The sequence below is a fragment of the Podarcis tiliguerta genome, assembly GCF_965153285.1.
Source record: "Podarcis tiliguerta genome assembly, chromosome: 11".
NCBI lineage: Eukaryota > Metazoa > Chordata > Lepidosauria > Squamata > Lacertidae > Podarcis > Podarcis tiliguerta.
This window is the reverse complement of record NC_139544.1, coordinates 61,193,198-61,201,339: the sequence shown is the minus strand read 5'-3', so window position 1 is coordinate 61,201,339 and position 8,142 is coordinate 61,193,198.

Here is an 8,142-nt window from a genome sequence, read left to right as displayed (position 1 = left end):
GCTGTTAGGCTGCTGGATGAAAAGATAACAAGAGGGCAACTGTCTTTCAGGTTTGGTGGGTGTGCATCAGCAAACGAGGGGAATTAAGACTAAGAAAGCTGAGTGGGGGGTGCTCATGTAATCTCACTGTTTACAAATTGTACAAGTGACAATAAAGTATTTCAATTTTCAATTCAATTTCGATTTCAACAGCCCTCTCCTCCTCCATGAATTCGTCGAATCCTCCTTTAAAACTATCTAAGTTGGTGGTCATCACTGCCTCCTGTGGGCATGAGTTCCACAGTGTAACCATGTGCTGCGTTACAAAGGACTATCTTTCATCTCCTCCTGAATCTTCTAGCCATCAGCTGCAGGGGATGCCCGTGAGTTCTGGTGTTACTAGAGAGGGTGGAAAACGTTCTTCTCTCCACTTTCCTCCATGTTTTGCAGGAAATGAGCAAGGAAAGAAGATGCTTCCGAAGTACCCTAAAGTTTGGAGTGCTGGACAAACTCTCCTCCCAAAACTCCCATCTGTAATTAGTGGAGAAGAAGTTCCATTCTGGTTGGGGGGGGGCATGGAGAGGCGAGGAAGTATCAGATGGGGAGGGAGATAAAGGAGCATAGAGTCTGTGCCGCCTTTGTTCTGTTGAGTCGATAGTTTTATTGAAAGAGACGCCACCACAAAAAAGAAAGGAAGGATAAATAAAAGCTTTGTTCAACAAAGAGTGACAATTAAAAATGGCAAGGCTTGCAAAAGGAGCCGTGATATAAGGGGGGAATAACCTTGGGAGGATCAATTGTCACAGTTTCTATGCGCCATAAAATGCAGCACTGGCAACCCATAGCATAGGCGAGGCAGGCGCCTGGTGTAATATTTGGGGGTTGGTGGGTTAGGGGATTCGTAAGACAGTAACATCCCCCATCAAAAAGGTCTGAAACCGGGAGAGGTTTCCAGGGGACACCATCCATGTCCTTCAACTCTGAGGGCAACCGTCCAGTAAATTGGATGGGGCAACAAAGTCTGACACAACAGGTTCTCCCAGTCTATGCCTGTAAGTTGCTTGGCCTTTGTAGCTCTATCTATTCAAGAAGATTCAGGACAGATAAAAGGCAGGAGGCACTGAGGGCCACCAGATTGGAAGTGAGCCTCATTTAAAGTTCTGGTCATGGAACCATAGACTTGTAGAGTTCAAAGGGACCTTCAAATGTCATCTAATCCAATTCCCTGCATAAATCCCTCAGGCAGGTGCTGTGATGGCCTGGGACTCGGGCTCGGACTCGGAACCAGAGGAGACTCAGTCTGCACCGGATCCTCTGCCTCAGGCATCACCTGGACCGAGTCTGGGGCCTGATTCTGAAGAGTCCCAGTCTGCACAGGTTCCCCTGCAACAAACCCCAGCTGGGCCGAGTCAGGGGCCTGATCCTGCCCTGGCTCCAGATGTGGGGATGACCTCGTTGCCTCCAGCTGGGCCATCGCTTACAGCTGCTCCACTACCGGTTGGGTCAGGGGAGGCTGAGGCGGCCCCTGGGTCTCGTAACCCAACGATGTCTCCTGAGCTGCAGAGACTCAGGTCTGAGAGAAGGAGAGACCTGAGTACTCACAGGAGGAGTGCTCACCTTCAGGCAAAACAGGGAGGTGAGTCACTGGGGGATCAGGACCGGCCACTACCCCAACAAAGATAAAAGGCTGTCAGACCCCGCCTCAGGTTGCGGGAGCAACATTGCTGTTTGCCAGATCCTGCCTGTGATCCTGTACCTGTCCTTGCCTGGTTTCCTGCCTCGTGTCCTGCCTTGGCCCTGTCGGACTGACTGCTAGCGGAACCTTCGGATTCTGGACCGGACCTGGACCGCATTTCCCGGGTTACCCCTGGGCCCAGCACAGTCCACCACATTCCAAGGGAGTCTGTTCCACTGTTAAACACTTCTTACTGTCAGATGTTTAGTCGGAATCTCCTTTCTTGCAATTTGAAGCTGTTGGTTCCATTTTCCCTCCACCTCTGGAGCGGCAGAAAGCAAGCTAGCTCCATCTTCCATGTGACAACCTTTCAGATATCTGAAAGTGGCTATCAAATCTCAGTCTCCTCTTCTCCAAGCTAAACATCCCCTGTTCCCTCAAGCTTTCCTCATAAGTCTTGGTTTCCAGATCCTTGATCATCTTGGCTGCTCTCCTTTGCACACCTTGCCAATCCCCTCCTTATCCAGAAGCAGAGCTGGTGACAACATCCAGGCCAGGAGAACAGGGCTGCTCCTGCCAAACAGCTCTGGACTTCAGCTAAGTATTTGCCCTCTCCATAATCGGCAAAACCAACACAGTCTCTTGACAAGGGGAACATTTATACGATGGATATTCTTGCCGTTTCCTTCCCTGAATCATAAGAACATGAGAAGAGCCTGCTGGATGAGGCCAATGGCCCATCTTGTCCAGCATCCTGTTCTCACAGTGGCCAACCAGATGCCTTTACTGGGAAACCCGCAAGCAGGACGTCAGCACAGGAGGCCTCTGCATTCCTGTAAAAAGGTAAAGGTAAAGAGACCCCTGACCATTAGGTCCAGTGGTGGCCGGCTCTGGAGTTGCAGCACTCATCTCGCTTTATTGGCCGAGGGAGCCGGCGTACAGCTTCTGGGTCATGTGGCCAACATGACTAAGCCGCTTCTGGTGAACCAGAGCAGCACACGGAAACGCCGTTTACCTTTCCGCCGGAGTGGTACCTATTTATCTGCTTGCACTTTGATGTGCTTTCGAACTATAAGGTTGCCAGGAGCAGGGCCAGAGCAACGGGAGCTCACCCCGTCATGGGGATTCGAACCGCCAACCTTTTGATCGGGAAACCCAAGGGGCTCAGTGGTTTGGACCACAGCGCCACCTGCGTCTCCTGAAGAGCAGTGACAAGGAAGACGTTCCACATGTCGAATCATAGAATTATAGAATTGGAAGGGACCCCCAGGGGCCATCTACACCAAACCCCCCCACACAGTGCAGGTAGCTCAGCCCGTCGTGGGGATTCGAACTGCCGACCTTCTGATCGGCAAGCCCTAGGCTCTGGTTTAGACCACAGTGCCACCCGTGTCCCTATCTCCATTCCTGTAGTTTCCTGCAACTGGTATTGAGAAGCAGCACTGGCTCCAAGTATGAAGGGCAGAGCATAGCCAGCATGGCTGGTGTCCATTGATAGCTCTCTTCTTCTCAAATCGCCTCCCTTGGGCACTGGGGAAGCCATCTGCCCCTGGCAGGCTGTGCCAGTTTGACCTCCTGCCTTGCCCAGGCCTCTTCCCCTGTGTTTGGCGAATTATACTGCTGGAAGCAGCAAAAAGAGAAAACTGACATTGTCAGCGGAGTTATCGACGCGGAGGAGAAGAAAAGAGCCGGGCCTTGGGGGATTAGCCGGTGCCTGGGGCCAGGGACCTCCAATGCCTCAAGCGGAAGATTTAATGAGCAACGGAAATCAATGGCGCTTAATCTGTGTCTAATCAGAGAGGACTGCGGCTGCTGTGGGTTCGAGAGGGTCGGGAGATGGGAGGTTGTGTCGGAGAGGCTGAGGCAGCCCGCACATCAAGATGTTTGGGACTACAACTCCCATCAGTCCCAGGCACAAAGGGTCCCGATCCACGTTAAGGCAAGGTGTGGATGGGCTCTCATTCTGGACCAGCAGTCTCCCTCTTTATCCGTTGTCCTGCGATGCTTCACCAGTGTTACCGCACTATTCTTGCATTATTGTTGCAATTAATTTATTCATCGCCTTTCAAGCCACTGTCTCAAAGCAATTTAGAAGATAGTTAAAAGCAGTTAAAAGCAGAAGAACAACAAATACCGTTTAAAACAGGAATAAAAGCTGAACAAGTGGCTGGTTGTGGCAAGTCCCATTTATACAGCTGGGAAAGCCTGTCGGGACAAAGATAATAATAATTATAATAATAATGATGATGATGATGATGATGATTTTATTTATACCCCACCCTCCCCGGCCAGAACTGGGCTCAGGGTGGCTAACACCAATAAAACTACAATAAAAAGTAATAGGAAAGGGGGGGGGGACAGTTAATTAAAATATGGGTTAAAATAAGGGTTAAAATACAATTTAAAATGCAGCCTCATTTTAGTAATATAGTGGTACCTCAGGTTAAGAACTTAATTCATTCCGGAGGTCCATTCTTAACCTGAAACTGTTCTTAACTTGAGGTACCACTTTAGCTAATGGGGCCTCCCGCTGCTGCATCTCCCCTTCTGCTGGGTGCTCCACTGAGCACCCAGGTGGGCATAGCTGGGGGAGACCAACTCCACCCTCCTCACCCACCCAGGTTTGTAGACCAGATTGACCTTCACAATCAGATCATGAATGAGGGAGGAAGTACTCTGAACTGAGCCAACATTCACAACAGCATCCACTGGCTGACGGGACAACCGCAATTCCCCAGGTTGAAAGAGGGGCTGGCACAGGGCACAGTCACTAACTGCTTGTGCTGTGTGTGTCAGGAGTGCATACAGGAGCCAGGCCCTGTGACCAATAGGACTCTGCAGGACTGGGACCTTCCTAAGATTGTTCTGAAGAGGCAAGGCGCGGCCGCACAGGTGAGACCGATTGGTAACTCACAGCACCTGGTGGCAAGAGCTGGGAAGGGATATAAGGTCAGCATTTCCCTTCAGCTCTTTGTCACAGCAACACGCTTCCTGCCTTTGGTTTTTTGCTTCCTGATTCTTGAACCTCGGCTTCTTGACTCCCTACTTCTTGATCCTCAGACCCTTGACTCCTTACTTCTTGATCCTCAGACCCCTGACTTCGTGACTCCTTGCTCCTTGATCCTCAGACCCCTGACTTCATGACCACTTGCTTCTTGATCCTTAGACCCCTGTCTTCGTGACTCCTTGCTTCCTGACCATCGGACTCTTGGCTTCCTGGCTCCTGGCTTCTGGACCCCCTTTCCTGCTCCCACCCCGCCATCTTGCCCCCAGTCCTGACATCCCCTGCTGGGACTTTTGTCGCCCTTGAACCGGACCGTGACAGAGGCAGAGCACAGCCATCAGGCCTTGGATAGCCCTCTTCTCCATGAATTGGTCCATTAAATCCATCTAGGTTGGTGGCTATCCAGATGTCCCCAGCCGGGACTTCAATCGCCCGTGAACCGAACCATGACAGTGTGCCCCTTACTTGCCCTTACCTTCCTCTGCCTTGAACCACTGCGACTGGCCCTTGTTGCTCTCCCCGGCTTCTCTCTCCCAGGCACATCCCAAACTGAAAAACATACAGGTTATAAAGCAGTTAAAAACAATTTAAACAACAATAACAGAAACACACAAACGCCCAAACAATACCCCAGCCCAAGAGTCTGTCCAGCAACCTCAGCTTTTGCAGCTGGAGTCAGTCCAGGCCAGATGGAAAAGGCAGAGAGCAGGTCTTCCAGAACTCACAACAAGATGATCCGTTTTGGGGGTAAAAATACCTCTTTGCTTTCTCCGGTGCGTGGGGGGGGGGGGGGGATACTGAGCTGCCAAGGCCTTTCCCTGGAGCAGCTACAGATTCTGCCCCCTCCCCTTCTGAACCGGACTCCATCCTCCCCCCCGCCCCTGCCTGCCACACCAGCGCTGTGGACAATTACGATCTCTGCTGGAGCCCCATAGATTGCCATTGATTAATGCTCAGGAGATGGCGGGTGCCCCTTCCCATCCAGCCTGGCTCGCCAGGGGGTCCCGCTGCCCCCAGCCCGCTAATGAATGCTCCAGAGGCTGAGTCTCACTTGCACCCATGTGACGCTTGCCAGTCCAGCCCGCGGCCCTCGGCACACCGGTCTCCCCTGCTGGGAGTTGATTGGCGGCAAGAGGCCAAGGTGAGACCCCCAATTATCCCCCTGGATCAATGGCTGCCTCCTTGGACCCCCTGCGGGCAAGAGGGCTGCCCATCTCAGACGCTCCAGCTTGTTATCCTAGTTTAACTCCCCAGATTCTCTCTGGGAAGGGAGGAATCTGAAGGCACAGAACCCCAAGAAGCAGAGGCCAGGTCTTCTTTGCGAGGCGGCAATGGCTTATTACAGGGTTATTGATCCATGTGTCACACCGAGGGAAGGCTCACGTACCGCTAAAGGAGGGAGAGAGTAAGGAAGGTAGGGAAGGTTCCTCCAGGCATTTGTTCCATCCATCAGATATAAGCAAATTCTGACTAATAATAATAATAATAAATTTTATTTATACCCCGCCCGCCCAGCCAAGACCGGGCTCAGGGTGGCTAACACCAGATATAAAAACAATTGATTGAAATACAACTTAAAAAACAAGATTAAAATGCAGTGTCATTTCAGCAGAAACTCAAAAACTTTTTTGAGGATGAAAACGTCAAGTCTTCACCAAGGCCAACTGGTCCTACATGGGCCAGAAAAAAGCCAGGGAAGTCCCCAAATAGGAGTTCCATCACAGAAGAAGGAAAAAGGAAAGAGGGGAAGGGGATCAAGTTGATTCCAAGCCAAAGGCCAGACGGAACAACTCTGTCTTACAGGCCCTGCAGAAAGAAATCAGATCCTGCAGGGCCCTGGTCTCATGAGGCAGAGCGTTCCACCAGGCCGGGGCCAGTGTTGAAAAGGCCCTGGCTCTGGTTGAGGCTAATCTGACTTCCTTAGGGCCTGGGACCACTAGGGTGTTGCTATTTATGGAAAGGTCCTCCGTGGGGCATGCTGGGAAAGGCAGTCCCGTAGGTACAAGGATCCTAGACCGTGAAGGGCTTTAAAGGTCAAAACCAGCACCTTGAACCTGACCCTATACTCCACCGGGAGCCAGTGGAACTGGTAAAGCACTGGGTGAATATGCTCCCATGGCAGGGACCCCGTGAGGAGCCTCGCTGCAGCATTCTGCACCCGCTGGAGTTTCTGGGACAGCTTCAAGGGCAGCCCTGCATAGAGCGAATTACAGATTTATTTTATTTTATTATTAAATTTATGCAACACTCTGCCAGTGTGGTGTAGTGGTTAAGAGCTGTAGTCACGTAATCTGGTGAACCGGGTTCGTGTCTCCGCTCCTCCACCTGCAGCTGCTGGGTGACCTTGGGCCAGTCACACTTCTCTGAAGTCTCTCAGCCCCACTCACCTCACAGAGTGTTTGTTGTGGGGGAGGAAGGGAAAGGAGAATGTTAGCCGCTTTGAGACTCCTTAAAGGGAGTGAAAGGCGGGATATCAAATCCAAACTCTTCTTCTTCTTCTCCAAGGATCACAGGGTGCTGTACAGCATAAAAAACACAAAAATACCTAACATAATAACAAAGAAAGCAATAAGCACCTTGTGCACAAATCCAGCCCTCCCCCTGCAAGAAACACAAAAGACACAGTGCCAACCAAAAGTTGTTTCAGTGACTTTGGAAAATACTTGAATTTTGGGGGAAAAATCCAACCTAATAGGGCCAAGGGTATTCCAGATGTTTTCTTGCACCCGGGAATATGCCCCTGAAATTGGAGCGCCCACAAAGCCTCGTTGAGAGTCTGGGCTGTTCCAAAAATTGAAAAGAGGGGTGAAGCATTCAGGAGATCTGTTGAATTAAAGGGGGGGTCACTTGCTGTTTTCTGGTGTCAGGGACTGGACAGAGGAATGGTGGAGACCCAAACTGACCTTTCCAGAGGAGAAGAAGACAGTTCAGAATTACAAGAGGGGTTTGAGGGAGGTCACAGCTCAGAGGAAGATGAGGGGAAACACTGGGAAATAATGGGAGAGGAAGAGGGGGCACTAGGATGGCAACAGCTGATGGACTCCGTCTTCAGAAAGCATTCCAGACACACACCCCTCCCAGAACCTAGCGAGCCTTGAAAGTAGTGGAGCAAAAGGCTCAGAAGCAAAAGGACCTCAGCGTCACCTGCAGGGAAGAAGGTGATGAATGAGAAAGTGGGAGAAAAGGAGGGTAGAGATTCACTCGGGACAACACCATTATTCCAAGAGGCTGCATTCCAAGCCTCTCTCTGTAAATATAAAATAAGAAGCAGATGGTAAGGACTTATCCTGGTCTTATCCGTTCCTGGCAACCTGCCGTGGGGGTTAGTTCCACTGCCACCTGACATCTGGAAAGCTGGTAGACCTGGGTGACATTTGAGCTCCGCTGAGAGCCTCAGCGCAGAGAGGAGAGAGGCATGACCTCTGAATAAGCAGGCACGGGATCGTCCTTAAAAACTTTGGAAGAGGAGCATCCTATTCTCACG